At 36.9% G+C, this 22,143-nt stretch overlaps 1 protein-coding gene and 1 pseudogene across 1 annotated transcript in view; both read left to right on the top strand.

Annotated features, from left to right (window-relative positions):
• The window catches only part of DIS3L2 (DIS3 like 3'-5' exoribonuclease 2), a 373,782-nt gene that overhangs the window by 6,970 nt on the left and 344,669 nt on the right, over nt 1-22,143 (top strand). The window lies entirely within an intron of this gene.
• On the top strand, nt 12,085-12,218 carry LOC132428785 (small nucleolar RNA SNORA62/SNORA6 family; annotated as a pseudogene).

Genomic DNA, 22,143 nt, shown 5'->3' with positions numbered 1-22,143 from the left:
TATATATAGTGCAAGGTATGGATCAAAGTTCATTTTTTAAATATATGGAATTCAAAAAAAAATAAACGGAATCCAGTTTTTTTAGAACCATTTGTTGAAAAGACTGTATTCCTTCACTTAATTCCCTTGTGCCTAGGTTATACCTAGGTTGAAAATCTATACATATTTTTGGTTCTATTTCTGGACTCTCTGTTTCATTGATCTATTTGTAGATATTGATGCCAGTACTACACTGATTTGATTCCTATAGTTTTATAAAAAGACTTGAAGTCAGATAGTGTAAATCCTTCAACTTTGATGTTCTTTTTCCAGACTTTGGCTCTTTGAGGTCCTTTTCATTTCTGTGTTAATTTTAGAATCAGCTTGTCAGCTTTTCAAAAAAGTCCGCTTGAGAATTTGATTCAAATTTTATTGAACCTATAGATGATTTGGGGAGAATGCCATCTTAACATCTTCCAACCCATGAACATTTATTTAGGTTTTCTTTTCTTTCTCTCAGCAATATTTTGTAGTGTTCACTGCACATATCTTGTACATCTTTTGTCACAGTTAGCCCTATGTATTTTATATTTTTGATGCTATTGAAATGATGGTTTTTAAAATTTTATATCTTTGACTGTTGCTAGTATATAGAAATATGATTGATTTTTGTACATTGGCTCTTTGTTAACCTGGCTATGCTTATTTCTTCTAGCAGCTTTTTAAATAGATTTCATTGGATTTGCTACATAACGATTATGTCATCTGTGAAAACAATTTTACTTCTTCCATTTTTTTAATATATTTATTTATTTTTGGCTGTGTTGGGTCTTCATTGCTGTGTGCGGGTTTTCTCTAGTTGCGGTGAGCGGGGGCTCCTCTTTGTTCTGTGGCTTCTCTTGTTGCGGAGCGTGGGCTCTAGGCATGTGGACTTCAGTAGTTGTGGCACATGGGCTCAGTAGTTGTGGCTAGAGGGCTCTAGAGCACAGGCTCAGTAGATGTGGTGCATGGGCTTAGTTGCTCTGCGGCATGTGGGATCTTCCCAGTCCAGGGATCGAACCCGTGTCCCCTGCATTGGCAGGCGGATTCTTAACCCCTGCACCACCAGGGAAGTCCCTACTTCTTACTTTTTAATCTTTAACTTTTTATTTTTTCTTATTGTACTGGCTTCAGTTCCCAGTACAATGTTAAATAGAAGTGGTGGAAGTAGACATATTTGTCTTATTCCTGATCTTAGGAAGAAAGCATTTAGTCTTTCACCATTAAGTGTGATGATAGCTGTAGGCTTTTGGTATATTTTCTTTGTCAGTGAAGAAGTTTCCTTCTATTCCTAGTTTGCTGAGAGCTTGTTTTTTTTTTTTTTTTAATCAGAAACAAATGTTGGATTTAGTCAAATGCTTTTTCCGAGTCTACTGGAAATGGTTTAATATAGTCAATTATATTGACTTTCAAATATTAGAACTAACCTTGCATTCTCTAGATAAACCCTACTTGGTCCTGATGTGTTATTATTTTTATATGTCATTGGAATTTCTTTCTTTTTTTTAAATTTTTTAATTTTTTTAAGTGTTCTCTCTTTTTTTTTACATCTTTATTGGAGTATAATTGCTTTACAATGGTGTGCTAGTTTCTGCTTTATAACAAAGTGAATCAGTTATACATACACATATGTTCCCATATCTCTTCCCTCTTGCGTCTCCCTCCCTTCCACTCTCCCTATCCCACCCCTCCAGGCGGTCACAAAGCACCGAGCTGATCTCCCTGTGCCATGCAGCTGCTTCCCACTAGCTATCTACCTTACGTTTGGTAGTGTATATATGTCCATGCCTCTCTCTCGCTTTGTCACAGTTTACCCTTCCTCCTCCCCATATCCTCAAGTCCATTCTCTAGTAGGTCTGTGTCTTTATTGGAATTTATTTCTTGAAATTTATTAAAAATTTTCCATCTGTGATTATGACAGATACTGGTTTGGGATGATTTTTCTTGTAATATCTTTGTTTTTGTTTTTGGTATCAGAGTAGTGCTGGCAACCTTCAATGAATTGGGAAGTATTTCCTTTCCTTTAATTTTCCGGAATAGTTTGTATAGAGTTGGTATTTCTTCCTTAAATGTATTAAGTACATACACATTTAGAATTGTTATTTGCTCTTGATGAATTAACCCCTTTAATGTTATGAAATGATCTTTAGCCACAGTAATGTTCTGTGCTCTGAAACCTACATTGACTGATATTAATGAAGCCATTCCGGCTTTCCTTTTGTTAGTGTTAGCATGGTATATCTTTTCCATACGTTTACTTTTAACTTATTTGTGTCTTATATTTGAAGTGTTTCTGTAGGCAGCATATTGTTGAGTGTTGCTTTTTAACTAGTCTGACAATCTTTTTCTTTTTGGCCATACTGCATGGCTTGTGGGATCTTAGTTCCCCGACCAGGGATCAAACCCGTGCCCCCTGCAGTGGAAGCGTGGAGTCCTAACCACTGGACCACCAGGGAATCCCCCCTGACAGTCTTTTAATTGGTGTACTTAGACCATTTACATTTAATGTGATTATTGATATGGTTAAGTTTGATCTTTCATCTTGTTATTTTTCTTTTTTGTCCCATCTATTCTTTGTTTCACTTCTTTCGGATTAATTTTGTTTTTTCTAAAATTGTCCATCTCCCTTGTTGGCTTATTAATGATAACTATTTATTTATTTACTGGTTACTTTAGGGTTTATATATACACGTTAAACTTATCACAGTCTACTTTCAAGGATATCATACCACTTCACATATAAAAACTTTGTGTGTGTGTGTGTCTGCGTTGGGTCTACGTTGCTGCATGTGGGCTTTCCCTAGTTGCGGTGAGCGGGGGCTACTCTTTGTTGCTGTGTGCGGGCTTCTCATTGCTGTGGCTTCTCTTGTTGCTGAGCACAGGCTCTAGGGCGCGCAGGCTTCCATAGTTGTGGTGCACAGGCTGTGGAGCGCAGGCTCAGTAGTTGTGGTGCATGAGCTTAGTTGCTCTGTGGCATGTGGGATCTTCCCAGACCAGGGATTGAACTCGTGTCCCCTGCCTTGGCAGGCAGATTCTTAACCACTGTGCCACCAGGGAAGTCCTTTTTTTGTTTTGTTTTGTTTTGTTTTATTTGTTTTTGAAAACCTTTTAGCAGTATCTTTTAATTTTCCCTCCTGGCCTTTGTGCTCATCATTTTTTTACTTCCACATATATGATCAATTCCAGTATACACTGTTATTATTATTTATAAGTAATCAATTGTCTTTTAAAGAGACTTAAATTTTAAGAATAAAATCTTTATATTTACCCGTAAGTTACTTTTTCTAGAGCTCTTCATTCTTTTGTGTAGATCCAGGTTTGCGTCTTTTTTATCATATTCTTTCTGCTTTGAGGACTTTAGTGTTTCTGGCCATGCAGGTTTGCTAGTGATGATTATTTCAGTTTTCACATGTCTGAAAAAGTTTGTATTTTGCCTTTGTGTTTGAAAGATATATTTGCTGCATAAAGAATTCTAGATTAACATTTTTTATTTTTAATCAGTGTTATAAGGATTTTGATTCACTGTCTTCTACCTTGCTTGTTTCTGACAAGAAATCTGACCTCTTTATTTCTGTTTCTTGTACTTAATGTGTCTTTTTTTTTCCTCTGCTGCTTTTAACATTTCCCTTTAGACTGGTTTTAACCAAATTGATTATGATTTGCCTTGGTATAGCTTTATGTTTCTTGTGAAACACTGAACTTCTTAAACTGTAGTTTTATAGTTTTCATCAAATTTGGAAAATTTTCAGCTGTTACTTCTTCAAATATTTTTTCTTTCTTTACTTTTCTCAGTCCCCTTCCTCTGCCCTGCTGATTTCAGTTATACATATATTAGGTTGCTTAAAGTCCCACAGCTCACTGATGCCCTCTGTTCATTTTTTTCTGTCTTTTTTTCCTGTTTTTCATTTTGGATAATTCCTATTGCTTTATCTTCAAGTTTACTAATTTTTTCCTCAACAGTGTCTAATCTGCTGTTAATCCCATCCAGTGTAGTTTTCATCTCAGGCATCATCATTTTTATTTCTAGAAGTTTGATTTGGATCCTTTTTATATCTTCACTGTTTCTTAACCTGTTCAGTTTTTCCTCTAACTTTTTAAACATACAATTCTAATAACTACTACTTTCCTGTACTTTTTCATTATTCCTATATATTTCTACATTCTCTCTTTCTTTCTCTTTGTCTCTGCCCCTCTCTTTCTCTCACACACACAGTACCCACATACCCTCTATTTATTAATGAAGTAATGCAAGATACATAATAATTTCCCTATTTTGTATATTTGGATATAGGCTTAAGAAAGCTAGGTAGTTTGGTTTGCTCAATATCAGACAGTTAATGTTCAGATTAAAATCTAGGTTTTTCACAATGTCTGCTCTTTCCATTACTCCTGCTTCAGTAGGAGAGATAAGACAAGTGTTGAACTAAAACAGAAGTAAGAGTAGGGATGGCACCATAATAGAGAAGGATTATGAAAGATCACAAGGGAGTGTGTAGGTTATAAAAGACTTCCAAGGATGCAGGAAGCATTAGGGATGAGCCTTGAAGGACAAGTGAGATTTTGCATGATACTCTAAGGAGGGCGAAGCATTTGCGGAGAGAAGAGTCTATTGCAGTATGTGAGATTTGGAAGAGTGAGGCATGTGTTTAGCTGAATTGGGTGTGACTATGGAAAGCAGACGACTAGGGAGGTTAGATTAGACTGAATTGTGGAGTGTTTTTGATGTCTGGCTTTATCACAAGTTTTTTAATATATCTTATCTTTTCAACTGCTGCATGCCTCTGACACAGAGATGGAGTCTTTTAAAATTTCCCTACATTCCTTAGTACAGTCTTGCACATAATTCATTTATAGCTTTTCTTACTATAGCACCCTTAGTTCTTCTTTATTAGTACTTGTGATTGCATTGTTTATTGTATAAGAAGTCTTAAATCTTGTGTTCATAAAATTCCTTCCAAAGAAGTCAGCATACTTTATGCTAATTCATTTATTGATTGTCTCAGCAGTCAGCTTACCATACCCTAAGAGTATCCCACTTTCTCAGGCATCCAGAATCCTGCTTCAACTTAAGGGTCATTGTGTAATCTTGTATTGTTCTAATGAAAGGAATGCTCAGATGATAATGTTGTGGGCAGAGCCCAGGCCTGTTTCTCTGGAACTTTTTTACTTCTGGCTGGTAGGGAGGAGTACATGTGGCACTGTCCTTGAACTCACAGCTGCCCACCACATGCAGAATTGGCCCTGACACTTCAAGTGCTCAACTGGACTCACTCTGATCTTTGTATCTCAGAGGAATTGAGAGCTGAGGATTCATCCAGGGTTTCATTGAATTTCAGTTGGGTAAAAAATAATTAATGGAAAAATATCTTATTGTTCAAATCACATCATTCCTCTTGTAATGCTTCTAATTATCTTCTGCAAACCTTTTTACTCTTTAGTTCGAGAAGTGCCCTCTTTGCTGGAGCTCCCTGAAGTGATTGCTCGTGGTTCTCAGTGGGTTTAATCAAAAGGCATGCCTTTTGCTGTAAACCCTCCCTACCCCCATGAAATTCCTTGTTAATGCAACTTCAGAAGAAAAGATGAAAATCAAGCATTTGCTAACTCCTAGCAGGCGACTAGTTAGGACACTATAGAACCAAGCAGATTTTCAGTGGCAAATACTGAATCTAGAATTAAAAGACTATATATGTATTTACATGCATTTTTGTATGGTCTTGTTTGTTTTTAAATGGTAGTTTTTTATTAAATACTGAGAAGTTACAAAGTAATGTATGTAAAATATGTGTAAGGTATACAGAACACTAGGACAGTGAATACCCATGTACCTAACCACCGGTTTAAGAAAAAAATTGAAGATCTCTATGTTCCTGTTCCTTATCCCACCTCTTCCTTCCCATTTCAGAGGTAACCTGAATTTTGTATTTTCTTCGTACTTGAACCATATAGTTTGTATCCTTAAACTGTTGTTTAATTTTGCATGTTTTTGAAATTTATAAAAGGAAATCACAATGCAGATATTTTTCAGTGATTTGCTTCTCTCTATAACATTATATGTGTCTGCTTTGGTCATATTTTTGCAAGTATTTAATCCTGGGCTGCTTTCACTTAGTGTAAATTTATTTAATAATTTTCTTCGTTAGTTTTATAAAGAATGTGATTCATATGTTTCTACCTTGTAGAAATAAAAATGGTAATGCTCTCTGACTGGATAAAAATAAACCATTCTCCTTTAGGCATTTAATGTACTCTCAGGGCCTTCCTTTGTGAGTGGGCAGGAGCCCTTTAAGGTGGTGGTTTATTTTTCCTGCCTTTCCCCTTATACTTCACCTTGGGCAGCCTGGACACGCCCCATTCTCCAACTAGGTGGCTTGGTGGTTCTTTACCCTGACTGCAGAGAAGAATCACCTGACGAGATTTAAGAATACCCATGCCTGGGCCAAACACAGACCAGTTACATTTGAATATTTCTTTTTGTGACTGTTCTTATCTTTTGCCTGTTTTTTTTTTTGTTGTTGTTATTATTGTTTGTTTTGTTTTGTTTTAGTTGGGTTGCTTCTTTCATATTGATTTGTAGCTCTTTACATATTCTGTATATAAATCTTAGAAGTCTTAAATGTTGCAGATATTTTCTTCTAGTCTGGTGCTTTGTCTTTATGGTTTCTTTTGGTTTACAGAAGCTTTTAATTTTTAAAATTTGAGTCTCTTTATGGTTTCTGTGTTTTATGTCTTAACTAAGAAGCCTTTTTTTACCCCTAGATTTTGAGCAGTTTTCTCCTATATTTTCTTTTAATATGTTTATAATTTTACTTCCAACATTTAGCACTTTAAGCCAACTGTAGTCTATTTTTTATGTATAGTATTAAGGATCTAACTTTGCTTTTCTCTAAGCAGATAGCCAGTTGTCCTATTATCATTTGAGTGGTCTTTCTCCCACTAATTTGAAATACCTTTTTTAGAATTTCCTAAGGGTCCATTTTTAGACTCAGTTTTCTTCTATGATGTTTTTGCCTATTTCAACTATAATAATATCATACTGTTTTAATTACCATTACTTCATAGTATGTCTTCAAATCTGAGAGAGTAAATCTTTTCTTGTTACTCTTCCTTTGCAAATATTTTTCATCCATTGTGTACATTTTTTTCTTCCATTTGATTTTTGAAATTATTTTTTATTGGTGTGAAATTCACATAACATAAAATTAACCATTTTAAAGGGATACAGTGGCATTTCATGCATTCACAGTATTGTACAACCATCACCTCTGTCTAGTTCCAAAACATTTTCATCACCCCAAAAGAAAACCCTGTACCCATTAAGTAGTTGATTCCTATTCTTCCCTTTCCCTGTTTTCTGGGAGTCACCAATCTGTGTTCTGTTCCTATGGATTTAACCTACTCTGGATATTACATATATAGTACATGGAATCGTACATGACCTTGTGTCTGTCTGGCTTCTTTCACTTAGCATAATGTTTTTGAGGTTCATCCATATTGTAGCATGTATTACTTCTTTTTGTGGCTGAATAATATTCTATTATATGTATATGCCGCAATTTGTTTATCCATTAATCTGTTGATGGGCATTTGAGTTGTTTCCACCTTTTGGCTGTTGTGAATAGTGCTGCTTTGAACATGTGTGTACATTTATTTATTTGACTAACTATTTTCAACTCTTCTGGGTATATACCCAGAAGGGGAATTGCTGGGTCATGTGGTAATTCTATGTTTAACTTTTTGAGGAATTGCCAGGCTCTTTTCCACAGTGGTTGAACCATTTTACATTTCTATCAGCTACATATGAGGGTTCCAGTTTCTCTACATCCTTGCCGATACTTGTTATTTTCTGGGTTTTGTTTTGGTGTAGACATCCTTTTGAGTGTAAATGGAACCTCATTGTGTGTGTTTTCTTTTTTTAAAATATTTATTTGGTTGCGCACAGTCTTAGTCACGGCACACAGGACTTCTTTGCTGCGTGTGGGATCTTTTAGTTGTGGCATACGGGATCTAGTTCCCTGACCAGGAATGTAACCCGGGCCCCCTGCGGTGGGAGCGTGGAGTCTTAACCACTGGACCACCAGGGAAGTCCCTTCATGGTTTTGATTTGCATTTCCTTGATGGCTAATGACGTTGGGCATCTTTTTCATGAACTTCTTGGCCATTAATATATCTTCTTTGGAAAATTGTCTGTTCACAGCCTTTGCCCATTTTTTTTCTATTTGATTTTTAAGATGAGCTTCTTAGTTTCTATAAAAAAGTTGTGATTGGAATTTAATTGTGGTTACATTGAATTTTTTGACTAATTTGCAGCCAATAGCTTTGTAATATTGAGTCTTTCTTGTCAAGAGCAGTGTTTGTTTATTTGTTTAGGTCTTTTATAATTTTAAAAATAATGATGTTTGAATTTAAATTAGGTCTTATATCAGTGTTATTAATTTTGTTCCCAGACATTTTGTGATTTTGGTTATTGCTAAGAATTGATATTTTTCCTCTCATGTTTTCAAATTAATTATTGTGGGCATATAGGAATGTTATCGATAATTTCTTTGTTGATGTTGAATCTGCCCTTTCTGACATTCTTGATGAAATCATTACTCTTAATAATTTGTGAGTATAACCTTTGAGATTTTCTAGACAGACAATTATATTATCTGTAAATATTGAAAACCTCTTAAACTATTGAACCAACTTGATTTATGAAAAAGCATAATTATTTTTAATTGATAAGTCTAAATAGATGCTTTTTATTACTAGTGAATAGAGTTAAAATATATGTGTACATATATATGTATATATAATGTTGCTTGAGAAATGTAATTTATACTCTTGTAAGAAACAAAAAATCAAACGTTACTAAAATGTATGCCTTAAAGTGAGAATCCTTAGTAATCCCACTTTCTAAAGAAAATTGTTATGAATGTGGTGTGTCTAAATAGAGGTTTCATTTGTTATACTTTGAGAGGCAAAGACAGTTAAAGAGATGGCTCATTGCTGGACTGTTGGCATTTTTAAGATGGTGTAGGCCAGTGCCATATTTCACTTGAGAATTTCATCCCCTGCTGTCCCTGGAATGATAACAAGAGAGTTTAATTTATATTAAAAATATAGGTAAAAGAAATTCTTCCTTTTCTTAAAAGTGTATGCCATTCTTTCCTACTCTGGTATAATAGGTTCCGTGCTCTTCAAGAACTATGAAAATAATTTATTTTTTTGTATCTTTGCTTCTTAACTGAGGATATTTCTTGTTATCCTGGGAGACCTGGAACTTAGCAGAAGTATTTCTGCATAAGGAGTGAGAAACTGTCTTGGCTTTTATGTAGGATGCACTGCACAGCAGATCCACATGGAGGAAATGGATTGGGCTGATAGTGGTTTAGAAGCAGCTCTAGTTTGAAATGGGGGCTAATGTGAGAGGCCTTGACTAGAATGAATGGAGTAAATGTGGTTTTGCTCTAGAATGAGCTTCACTGACTGCGAACTTGGAATTCATGTTCCAAGAGAAACCTCATGAAGATGAGAGATGCTCCTGAGGTCTGCAGAAGAATGCCCATTTAGTCTCCTAGAGCTGATTAAAGGGATTCTAGCTCCTGACAAGATGGAGATTCAGAGCTGGAAGAAACCTTAGATCCTCATCCTTTACAGCTGGCTTAGGCTTGTTCAAAGTATTTAAGGTCTTGGGGGATTGGAAAATATTTTTGAATCAAGTTTGGCTTCTAAAGTGAAAGGTAGACTAGATACTGAGAAACAGCAAATCAGAGAAGATTAAATATGGTATTTAATGGGGGGGAACTGGAGAATATGTTGTTTTGGAGAAACTTATTAGAGACATATAGTCACTATATTCCTGGGAAAAATTTTTTTAAATATTAAAAAATAATTGCAAATGACTTATGTAAAGAATTTAAAAACAAAATTCTTTTTTATACAAAGTTTTCTAACTGATTATTAGTGGAATATAATAAAAAGGCTATTAACTTTATATACAGATCTTCCTTGATGGGGCGACTTCTCAGTAAACTCTTCAGCCAAGTTGAAAACGTGTTTAATAATACACCTAACCTACTGAACATCATAGCATAGCCTACCTTAAATGTGTTCAGAACACTTACATTACCCCGCAGTGGGGCAAAATCATCTAACACAAGGTCTGTTCTATGGTAAAATGTTGAATAGCTCATGTAATTTATTGAATACTGTACTGAAAGTGAAGAACAGAAGGGTTGTCTGGGTCTAGAATGGTTGTAAGTGTATCAGTTGTTCACGCTTGTAAGGGTGTGGCTGACTGGGAACTGTGGCTCACTGCCACTATTCAGCATCACAAGACAGTATCTACCACATATTGCTAGCCTGACAAAAGATCAAAATTCAAAAATTGAAGTACAGTTTCTACTGAATGTATATCGTTTTCACACCATCGTAAAGTTGAAAAATCCTAAGTTGAACCATCGTAAGTTGGTTCCAGATACAACCATCTGTGTTGTATTTGGACACTACTGAAGTCATATTGTAATGCTTTATCACTTGATTGTATTGGATTTTCTAGGTAGACAGTAATTTCATTTATAATTGATCATTTTGTCTCTTTTCTAATATTTATATTACCTTTTTTGTTATATAGCAACAACTAGCTTCTTTAGAACAATATTGAATGAATGGTAAATAATTTAACTGTTATAGCTGGCAGCCTTTTCCTGTTCTGGGAGTGCCTCTAGTGCTTTGTCATTATCCATAAGTTATTTTCTGTGGCTATCTTTTAACTTTTTTCCTTTTTAAACTTTACTTGGTAGAATCACATGCAGTTGTAAGGAATAATACAGAGAGATCCTGTGTACACTTCATCTGGTTTCCTCTTGGAGAGCTATAGTATAATATCACAACTAGGAAATTGATCTCAATACAATTTACCCATCTTATTCCGATTTTACCAGTTTTACTTGTACTCTGTGTATGTATGTGTATTTCATTCTGTTACGTCTGTAGATTGACCACCACAGTCAAGATACAGAATATTTCCTTCACAAGGACCTCTCGTGCTACACTTTCACGGCCATAGCCATCTCCCTCACTCTCTGCCTCCCTAACCGCTGGCAACCTCTAAACTCTTTCTGTCTAATTTGTCATTTCAGGAATGCTTTATATATGGAATGAGGTATGTAGTACATACCTTTGAGACTGACTTTTTTCACTCAACATAGTTCCCGTGTGATTTCTCCAGGTTGATGCATGTATCAATAGTTTGTTCCTTTTTACTGCTGAGTAGTACCATGGCATGGAAGTACCATAGCTTGGTTAACCATTCATCTGTTGAAGGACACCTGGGTTGTTTTCGGCTATTACGAATAAAGTTGCTATAAACATTCATGTGGAAGTTTTTGTGTGAATGTAGGTTTTCATTTCTCTGGGATAAATGCCCAAGAGTGCATATACCCTTTGCTTAGATTCACCCGTTGCTAACATTTTGTCCCATTTCCTTTATTTTTTGTGATCACTCACCCTCCCTCCCTCTCATCCTCTACACACACACAAATATAAAATAACGGTTTTCTTGAGCTTCTTGAGAGTAAATTGCATACATTATTACCCCTAAATTCTTCAGTGAGTATTTTTCAAGAATAAGGATATTTTTACACACCTAAAGAAAAGTTATCAACTTAGTTAATTTGACATTTATACAACTTTGATCATATCTGCCATCTATTACAAGTTGTCAGTTGATCCAGTAATGTCTTTTAGCATCTTTCCCCCTCTAGGACAGGATCTGGTGTAGGATCCCACATGGTATTTAGTTATCATGTTTCTTCTATCTCCTTTAATCTAGAACAGCTCTTTAGCCTTTTTTGTCTACATGACATTGGTATTTTTTGAAGAAGACAGTTTTGTTTTTAACAGGATGTTCCTCATTTAGTTTGTCTGATGTTTCCTTATGATTAGATTCAAGTTATGTATATTATTCTTGGTCTGAATACTACATAAGAGGTGTTGTTTCCTTGAGAAATATATCTTATCACGTTAGAAAAATTTCTTTTTAGTCCTAGTTTACTAAGAAGTCTTAATTACGAATAGGAGTTGGGTGCACATCGTTAGGGCTTAGAGTTGAGGCCACTGGTTGGCCAATGAACTCACAGGTGTAGGTTGTGTGCTGCACGAGTGGCAAGGGTGTCTGGCTCAGTGAGTGGAGTTTGATAGTAATCCTTGCTGCAAGTAGAAAGAAAATGAAATAGGTGTTGGACTTGATCCATGCCTTTTGGCTTCTAGCCTGATGACAGTTTGGCTCCATTGTGTTAATTTACTATATAGTGAATATGTTAACAGATTTCATAATGTTAGAGTAAACATTCTCTACCATGCATTCATGGAATATAGTTTTTAAAATTTAATGTTGGATGAATTTTTTATTTTTTGTCTTATTTTGGGTTTTGCATTTATGTTCGCAACAAAAATTCTTCTGTAATTCTGTGTGTGAAAGAGTGCGTGTGTGTTTATGTGTTCTGTCTTTGTCAGATTTGGTATCAGTGTTATTATTTAGCCTTAGCATGAATCGGAAAGTTTTTTTAAAAACCCCTCCCCTCCCCCCAGCAGTTTAAATAACATTGAGTTTACCTGTCTCTAAACCGCTCTGAGCCCCGTGCATTCTGGGGAGAGCTTGTGGATCTTTGGCAGCATTTTCCAGTTTCTTTTCTGGTTAAAGGTCTGTGTAGGTTGTTACCTCTTCTTAGGTTTTGTCTCTGCCCTGCTTTCCATTATTCTTAGGATAAAGATTCAGGCTCTGCATTTGTGGTCCTGTATTCTTTTTGCTGCCTAAGTGTTGTCACCATTCATCCATTTATTCAAGCTAGAAATCTCTGAGTCTTATTAGGATTTCCCCTCTACTTACGCCCTCTACTAATTCTGTTCTTAATTTACATTTTGAATCTGCTTCCTTTTTTTCCATCCCTACCACTGCCTGGACCCTTCCAGCTGTCTTAACAGGTTTCTCAGTCTCCAGTGTCTCCTTCTAAGTCAGCCCGTGAACTACAGCTGCAGTGGTGACACTAAATTGTAAATCTGATCATGTTAGGCCCCTGTTCAGAACTTTTTGGTGGTCCCAGGGTGAAGCCTTACCCAGAGCTTCTGATTTGGGTACAAGAGTCTGCTTGCCTATCCTTGTTTTCTGGCTTCTAGTTTTGGTCCATTCCCCAGCAGTCCAGCTGCAAGTCATTCCCCAGAATTTCTTTGCCCATATTTTTCACCGTTTGCTCTCCAGAGTGTGCCCTCTGACCTCTGCTCCGCCTGGTGCATTCCTCTTTACCCTTGAGCATTTCTCATAGCCTCTTTCTGTGAAGCCCTCCCGGAGGGGACTTCTTCACCAACAGAATTTATCAACTCCTCTCCGTGTAGCTACCTTACCTTTGCTCTTTTGTGACTGTAGTTATATTCTATTGAAACTATTTTTTGCATATCTCTTTTTCTAGTATATATTCTATGATCTCTTTAAGGGCAGAGACTGTGTATTAATTTTTGCATGTAGTGTTAGCACGCTGCTTGGCACCGTAGATTCTCAGATGCTTGTTGAATGAGTACAAGGTGTATTTAGAGGACTGTGAGAAAACTGGTTGAAGCAGAAGGTTCTTAGAGGACTGTGCAAGATGGTGAGCCAGTATGGGCCAACAGATTATGAAGCAACTTGAATGTTTGGCTAAGGAGTTTGGACTTTTTCTTTAGTTACAAGAGGGGTAGAGGAAGGAGGCAAGAGGAGGGAAGGTCATTTATTATTGTTGTGCTAAAGAGACTGGTTAAAGTTCCATTATGGTATTAAAATTATTTTTAGTTTTTTAAATCTTTTTGTGTGGGTACCGGTTTATCAAATAAATAAAGATTGCTGCCAAGGTAAATAAATGACCTTACATTAATAATAGCGACTGCGTATCGAGTGCTTACTATCTGCCAGGCACTGCTTTGAGAACTCTGCATGTATTACCTCATGTAGTACTAAAGACAGCTCTACATGGTAGGTTTTAGTATTGCCTCTTTTAGATGGTGAAACTGAGGCACAGAGATGTTAAATAACTTGCCCAAAGCCACAACTTTTAAGTGGTAGAACAGGATTCAAACCTGGACATTTTGGCTTCAGAAGCCTCTTAACGACTAAGCTCTGCTGTCTTCCATTAACCTTTTAGCCTATTGTAGTAGCACTTGGCCCTCCAGAAAACTGGCATTTTAACCTTAAATTAAGAACCGGGGAAACCATTTTCTATATTAACTGACATAAGCACATATTATTTGACTTGTTTTACAGTAGATGATCTATTTAGTAGTAGCTTCAAATGTTTCGTCTGTTGCTTCAAGTGGGAACTAAAATTGAGCCTATTCTGCATCTGATTAGCATTTAAGGTACTTTTTGAAAGTATTAAATATTTGAAATGAACTTTTAAACATCAAACAGCTGGTTGTCTTAGCAAATTAGAAGTGAGAGTTTAGAGGAAACACTGTTAAGTTTTCTGGCCTTTGTCCTCAGGCCAGGTAAGAATTGTTCCAGCATATTCTTCAGTGCTTGGTCTAGTCTTTGTTAATTGTTTCAAAAAAAGAGCTCCACTATCCCTGAAGGAAGGCAATTTTCTGATCTCTGATATGTCTGGGAGTTTTTCTTTGTAATTCGTTGCAGAGATTAAAATGTGCTTTTTTCTTTTCAAGTTTCTTTTAAGGTCACTACCATGTGAAGTAACACAGAATACATGTGTGTAGGTTTGCCAAGATTACAGTTGCTGTGGGAATCGTAACTTTGGATTTCCTCACATCTGGATTATGAAACGTGCACAAAGGCCCTGTATGAATATAGGTTTTATATTTTATGTGCATCTGGAAGTAGCAAGGTCTTAGTGATGTAGCTTCCCATAAATGACAAGGTGAACTCTTACAGCCTGCAATTTTAAAGTAATCCCAAGGTTCTTAACGTTGCTGTGGAGCTGATGTCCCATGCTTTCCTCCTCCACTTGGAAGGCTTGCGTCAACACTGGGAAACTGGAGCTCTGGAGTGGAAGTGGAGGCCCAGCTTATTTCCCTGGGACCAGTAGACTTTAGGTTTGTTTTGTCTCCCGAGAAGTAAGGATTCCAGGGCTGCTGTTTTGAGTTCTCTTTTTGAAGCAGCAAGGAAAGAAGTGCCACAGGTCTGTCTTAGTTGCATTTCAATATTTTTGGATTTATTTTGGTTATTTGTTTTTCTTGGATTGTCCTATTTCTCTACTAACTACCTGAAGTTATTAATTATTAAATCCATGGTGATGCCCTTATGGGTGGTAGAGGTTTTTATCTGGGAAATACAGAATTTTGAAAAGGCTGCAAACCCTAGAGTCATCTTTCAAGCTCACTCATGTTGAATGGTGTGAACGTGGAACATAATTTCACTATAGAAAGGAGGACCAGCATCAGTTTGTCTTTGTAGGGCCTCTGTCAGGTCTCCCTGTACAGGGTGCTTAGCTGACAGACCAGATCCCAAATCCGCAGATTGGCTTAGGGGGTCATTAAAGTTTCCTCATCTTTCTATCTGTGGTCTGAATTTAGTCTTAGTCATTTTGCTGTTTAGAATTTTGTGTCTGGCATTCCTCCAGGTGCCTTGAATAATGCTAGAATTCTTCTCTGTGACTTTGAGGGAGCAGTACAACTGCTTGTGACTTTGTATGTCTTCCTCTGGAGTGTCCTGCAAGATGCCATGGGGACCTTGTGTTGTAGGCAGGAACATGGTCCTTAGCGAGGCCCTATCTTGCTTGGGGCTGAGTCTGTAGGTAGTAAATTCCAGATGTTTGTAGCTGCAGCCCTGAGAGTAGGCATTGGTGTAGCAGCACCTTCCCAAGAAAAAAGTAAGATATAAGTGACAGTAAAAAAAAAAAAAACCTAACAGAAGCCAGGTTGATATTAATCTTTTGTTTAAAGTAGAAAAAAAATAGTTTTCATGGAAACTGACATTTGAAATAACTTAGGGAAAACTGCTTTCAATTCTTGTATATTTTAGTCATTTTGTCCAGTTGATTATAGATTGTGAAAGTCACATATTTTTCCAAATTGCCATGGTAAAATTGGCCATGTGGATAAGCTTTGCAACTTTTTTCCTTTGTCTTACTGATTTTGAGATTAGTGTATGTGGATAGATGAAGGCTTTGATTACGATTCAAATTATGCATATAGCTGGTGGATGAGTTATTTTTCAGCTCTATTATTAAATCGTTGCTTCTGTATCACAGCATGAAATTTGCACGAAATATGTATGATAACCTTGCTCCATAAAATTTATGCTTTATGTAAGTAAAGGCCTTAAGTGATAACAGTAGTTTTCACTGAGTAAAATATTTTACCATTTATGACTTGTAATTTAAGAGTTTTTAAAAGGGAAATTAAAAGCCTTCTCACACGCTTCAGTATAGTTTAGTACGTGTATGTGGATTTGTGGAAGGTGAAGTGCTGTGTGTGTGTATAGGAGTAGGTGAAATAACATTGGGTATTAATTGGTAATTATTGAATTTCAGTGGTTAGCATACATTCATTACATCATTCTTTCTACTTTGTGATTGTTTTTAAATTTATAAAATAAAAAGATAAAAAAAGTCTACCCAAAAGTAATGAGGAAAAGTGATAAGGTCTTAGACTTTTATTTGATAGCACGGACTAGGAGTTAATGAAAGGCATGTTGCAATTTCCAGTACCTTGTGAGCAGCTTTTTCAGTGCTGCTGAAATACTGCCCTGAATTTCTTCAGGAGAGAGAATATTCTTTTATCCTATTATTGCCCAAGTTTACTGATGGCAGAGATATTCCAGGGTGACCACTCACATTATGAAAATAAAACCTTTTGTTTATGAGACACTTTCTTTTGCTATTTAGAACTGAGCATGAATTCTGATACCAATTGGGTGCCTTCTTGTGCTTCTTTAGATTCTGATTTCTGTTTTAAAAAAATGAAGTTTTTATTTAGTCCCTATTCTTTTAGATTCCAAAAGTTTCTCTGTCTGTTCCTTCCCCCACAGGATGAGGAAAGATTTCTTCTTATTTCTAAAGGTATTTGTGTTTGACCCGAGCCTTTTGCTACTTTGTCTAGAATTTGTCTCCAAGGTCTGTATGTTTATCCCCAAAAGAGAAGATAGAATACATTTCAGGGGTTTGAAAGTGCCAATTGGTATGAAAGTCTTTAAAGCATAAGAAGTAATCTTATTTGTTCCAGTTTAGAAATTCTGTAAATGACTTTAATCATAATAATAAAATATGGAAGAGAAACATGATTGAATTTATAATATAATTCTGTACAAAGTAAACATGAGAAATGAAGCTATTTGCTGAAAAATGAGGCAGCTTCCACCTCATAACATTTTGGGGCCTTATTTGATAGCAGAGCTTATATTTGAGAAGACCCTGGATGATCTTTTTCAATTTTGGTTTTGTATGCTGCTGCCTTAAAGCAAATCTTACATTTATTGTTGTGTTATTTGTGATCAGAACTCTGGTACTTCAATGACATTAAGATGATTCTGTCTTTATTAGGCAGGGAGATGATACTTAGATCCACCCTAGCAATATCCTTAATGTACTTCCTGCCTTTCCTGATGTACTCCTGTGTGTTATCAAGATGTGAAAATATTAAACTCCAGAATTCAGATAAATCTTATAGTAGACATCAAGATTCTGGAGTATTAAATGAATTTAAAAAGAATGTCATAAGCAGGGGAAAGAAAGTTCAGTTGTCTTCAAGGGTTTTCTTAAATTCTGGAATATGGGGAAATGTTTTAGTATTTTGAAGATTATTATCATTACCTTTTAAAATTTGAGTTGAGAAACACTACATAGGCTTCTCATTTGTTTTCATCAGTGTCAAAGTTTATTGCCAAACTCTTTTTAATTCCCACTGTGACATTAGCCATTGTAAATTATCATCCTGTCATCAAGAACATTCATTCAGGGTCTGCTTTGTAAGGCACTGTGTAGAAATAGGCATAAGACGTAGTTCTTGCTCGTCAATAATTTATGATTGTCGAGGAGTGACAGGGCATCTTTTTCTTGAGGTATAGTTGATATACAGTATTCTATAAGGTTCAGTTGTACAACATAGTGATTCACAGTTTTTTAAAAGTTATTCTTCATTTATATTTATTGTAAAATATTGCCTAAGGGCATCCCTTTTTTTTTTTTTTTCGCGGTACGCGGGCCTCTCACTGTTGTGGCCTCTCCCGTTGCGGAGCACAGGTTCCGGACGCGCAGGCTCAGCGGCCATGGCTCACGGGCCCAGCCGCTCCGTGGCATGTGAGATCTTCCTGGACTGGGGCACGAACCCGTGTCCTCTGCATCGGCAGGCGGACTCTCAACCACTGCGCCACCAGGGAAGCCCAGGGCATCTCTTTTAATTACTTCATTCAGTGAACATTTCCTGGGTGCCCTCTATGTGCCAGCCCTACTAGGTACTGGGATACAGTGGTAAACCAGACAGATAAGGCCCCACGCTCTTGGTGCTTACATTCTAGGATCTTAAACACTTAGCATGCTGAATGATGTAATTGTTCAGTACTTTACAAGGGAGGTATTACTTTGTTCTGGTATGGTTGGGAAAGACTGATTGAGAGGGTAGGGCATGAGTTGGACAGCTGGACAGGAAGTAAATGTCCCGTTCCCAGTGTGTATTACGTGGAACCTGCTGTAAAGGATTTTGTGGCCAAATAAACGTGGAAAACATAGCACACCCTGGGATTGCAGAGAAGTGATCCCAAGAGCTAGAGAAATTAGGTGAGGTTTGTAGAGGAGAGAGGAAGTGGAATTTGTGCTGTTCTTCAGTGGGTACAATTTTAAAAGTGAGGTTGGAGTGGAAGGTGAGTGAATGTGTGAACTTGAGAAACATGGGACATGCTGGGGGAATACTAGTCAAAATGTACCTATCCCTGTCCCCCCTTCTCTCCTCACTGGAGCTGTCATTTATCTTGGCCCTACCTTTTCAACTCTTCTTTCCTTTCAGTATTTTAACACATTTAAGTTTCCTCTTTAATGAAAATAATAGCAACAGCAAATGGAAACTCTGTCTTTTAATTTCACCTCTCCCTTCTTACAGCCAAACCTCACAGAAGAGTCATCTGAACTCATTAGTTCCACGTCCTCCCTGCCCATTAGTGCCTCACCTTATTTCTCTTTGGTGGTTATTCCTGTTGCTTCACTAAAACAGCTCTCACCAAGCTCCCTGTGACATCCATACTGCCAAGTCAAATGAACACTTAATTCTTTATTTCACCTCTCTTAGCAGCATACGACTTCATTGCCCACCACCTTCTTGAAACCTTGATTTCCTTGACATCACACTCTCCCAAGTTTTCTGTATCCTTCTGAGGAGACCATTCCTTTCTGTCTTTGCAGTTTTGGTTTTCTTCTCCCTGGCTGTTGAACTCTGAGGCTCCTCAAGTCTCAATCCTAGGCTCCTTCTCTTTTTATTCCATACTGTCTCCCTAGGTCCATCTCCTCTGTGTTTACAACTTCAGTTACTATTTGTTCTCTGGTGACTCCCAAATTTGACCTCAGCTTAGACATTGTCAGAGGACTAGAACATGACAGAGAGACTGTCACATATTTGAGAGTATAGAGTGAAAATAATGGGTCTGATTGATTGTGGCAGAAGGGTAAAGGTGATAACATTTCAGTGAGTTTCATTATTTCAGTTTCTTAAATTCAGAATTTCATTTTTCTTTTGGAAATGATCATTTCACAAACTTTATTGACCTATTATTTAGCAGGCACTTTGCTAGGCTTTGGCATTGCAGAAGGGAATAAAATATTTCATAATCTAAGTCTTTCTCTCTCTCTCTCTTTTTTTTTTTTTGGCCGCGCTGTGCGGCATGCAGGATCTCAGTTCCCTGACCAGGGTCCTAACCACTGGACCACCAGGGAAGTCCCTTTTTTTGTTTTTTGTGCTAAGTTTCTTAATTACATTTTCTAGTATAATGGTTTTTAAACTTAGACTAAAACTATATAAACCTATATTCTACTAAGAGTTATAATGCTTTACAAGTTAGAGAAGCATTTGGGAGCTAGAGTTTAAGATGATATGGCATCAGCCTTGTTATAATACATAAGATGGCCCCTTTTCTTTATCAGTAACCCTTGATTGATGCCAGCAGTCCCAGAATTAGCCTTGAGGGTCTAAAACTTAAATTTAACTCCCTAGAGATTTTCACAGAGATCCTAAAATGATAGGTTGTAGGTAGATGGTGTCCAGCCAATGTCTTTCATTAAAATGAAATAACTATATATAAGTCCCTCCTGCCTGTCCACTTTACTACTTAAGGATAAAATGGAGAACTCAGATTCTAATTACTCTTTTTGGTCTTCTGAGAAGAGCTCTAATATTCAACATGTCGAGTAAAAGTTTCTTAAATTACCATTCAGCTATGTCAATGGCCAGGTCCTAGAAATGAAAAAAGAGTAACAGTTTATTCATTTTTTTCTTTATGGATGACGCTTTTGGGGTCATAGAGTCTAAGAGTAAATTTGGAGTTAATGTTTTTACAAGATGTGAGGTTTAGGTCAAGGTTTATTTTTTTGTCTACTGATGTCCAGTTACTCCAGTCATTTGTTGAAAAGGCTGTCTTTCCTCCCTTGACTTGCTTTTGCACCTCTGTCATAAATCAGTTGGGCATATTTGAATGGGTCTATTTCTGGGTTCTCTATGTTGTTACATTGGTCTATGTGTCCCTTATCACATAGTCTTGATTTCTGTAGCTTTAGAGCTTAAAATTGGGCAGTGTATTCCTCCACTTTATTCTTTTTTTTCCTCATTATTTTGGTTATTCTAGTTCTTTTGCATTTCCGTATAAATTTTAAGATAAGCTTGTCTATATCTATGAAAAATCATGGGATTCTGATAGGAAATGTGTTGAATTTAAAAATCAGTTTGGGTAGAATTGACATCTGTACTGTGTCATAATCTGTTAGTGTTGATATCTTACTACTTCAGGAGAAATGTAGGAAGTTTACCACCATTTAGGCCTCTTTATCCTCCCTGCTTTCTAATTAGTTGTCTTAAATATCTCCTTTACATACATTGAGAACCACATCAGACAATATACTTTTGCTTTTAACCATCTAACATAGTTTTAAAAACTCAAGAGGAAAAAGTCTCTTTCATTTACCTATGAAGTTACCCACCAACATTAGTTTACTTTTTACTTCTGGGCTTCCCTGGTGGCACAGTGGTTAAGAATCCACCTGCCAATGCAGGGGACACGGGTTCGAGCCCTGGCCCGGGCAGATCCCACATGCCGCGGAGCAGCTAAGTCTGTGCGCCACAACTACTGAAGCCTGCGCGCCGTGCTCTGCAATAAGAGAAGCCCCTGCAATGAGAAGCCCGTGCACCGCAACGAAGACCCAACGCAGCCAAAAAAAAAAAAAATAAAATAAATTTATTAAAAAAATTATGTACTTGTCATTTTTATGACCCCAAATTACTTTGCAGCACATTTCGCTATTTTTTTCTGATTTCCAGTTATGATGGCTCTCTTCCTCATGTGTTTTGTAAGCATTTATCAGGCTTTTGGCTGTGGGAATATTCTGAGGAGGATTTGTTTGGTTCAGCCAGCAGCCTGAGACACTACAGCTTAAGGTCACTCTAAGTTAGTGTCTGTGCTTGGGGTTACTGCGACTGCACTGCGTGAGTGCAGGCCCGTCCTTGTGAATCTTCTGGGGGAACTCTCCTCTGCCCCCAGTTGGAGCCCAGGTCAAAACATACATTTCTTGATTGTTTTTCTTTATCAGTAGGTGTATTTTTTCCAGCCTACCTTTTCACTGAGTTGTTGAAGACCTCAGGGGTCTTGATTTTTTGCATTGGGGCTAATCTCTACTTGTCTACATTTCATATGGTGAAGGCTTTATCTCTTATTCCCCCTGCAGCTTTAAACTACAAGCCTCTTGGTACTGGAACCAGGATGTGCTCCCAGGGTCTCTGTAGCCTCAGCTTCTACGTATTCTGGTTTCTAGCTCTCACTTGATTTTTAGCTCCTGGGGATTTTCTTTTCTCTCTTGAGAGCTCAACAGTGCTCTCAAGTTGGTAATATTTTGTTCAGCAGTTGTAGTAATTTGATATCAGAAGGTTTTTCAGAATATTGACTCCACTCTGTTACCGGAAATCAGAGTTTCT

The sequence above is a fragment of the Delphinus delphis genome, chromosome 7, assembly GCF_949987515.2.
Source record: "Delphinus delphis chromosome 7, mDelDel1.2, whole genome shotgun sequence".
NCBI lineage: Eukaryota > Metazoa > Chordata > Mammalia > Artiodactyla > Delphinidae > Delphinus > Delphinus delphis.
This window is presented reverse-complemented; position numbering and strand designations above follow the sequence as displayed.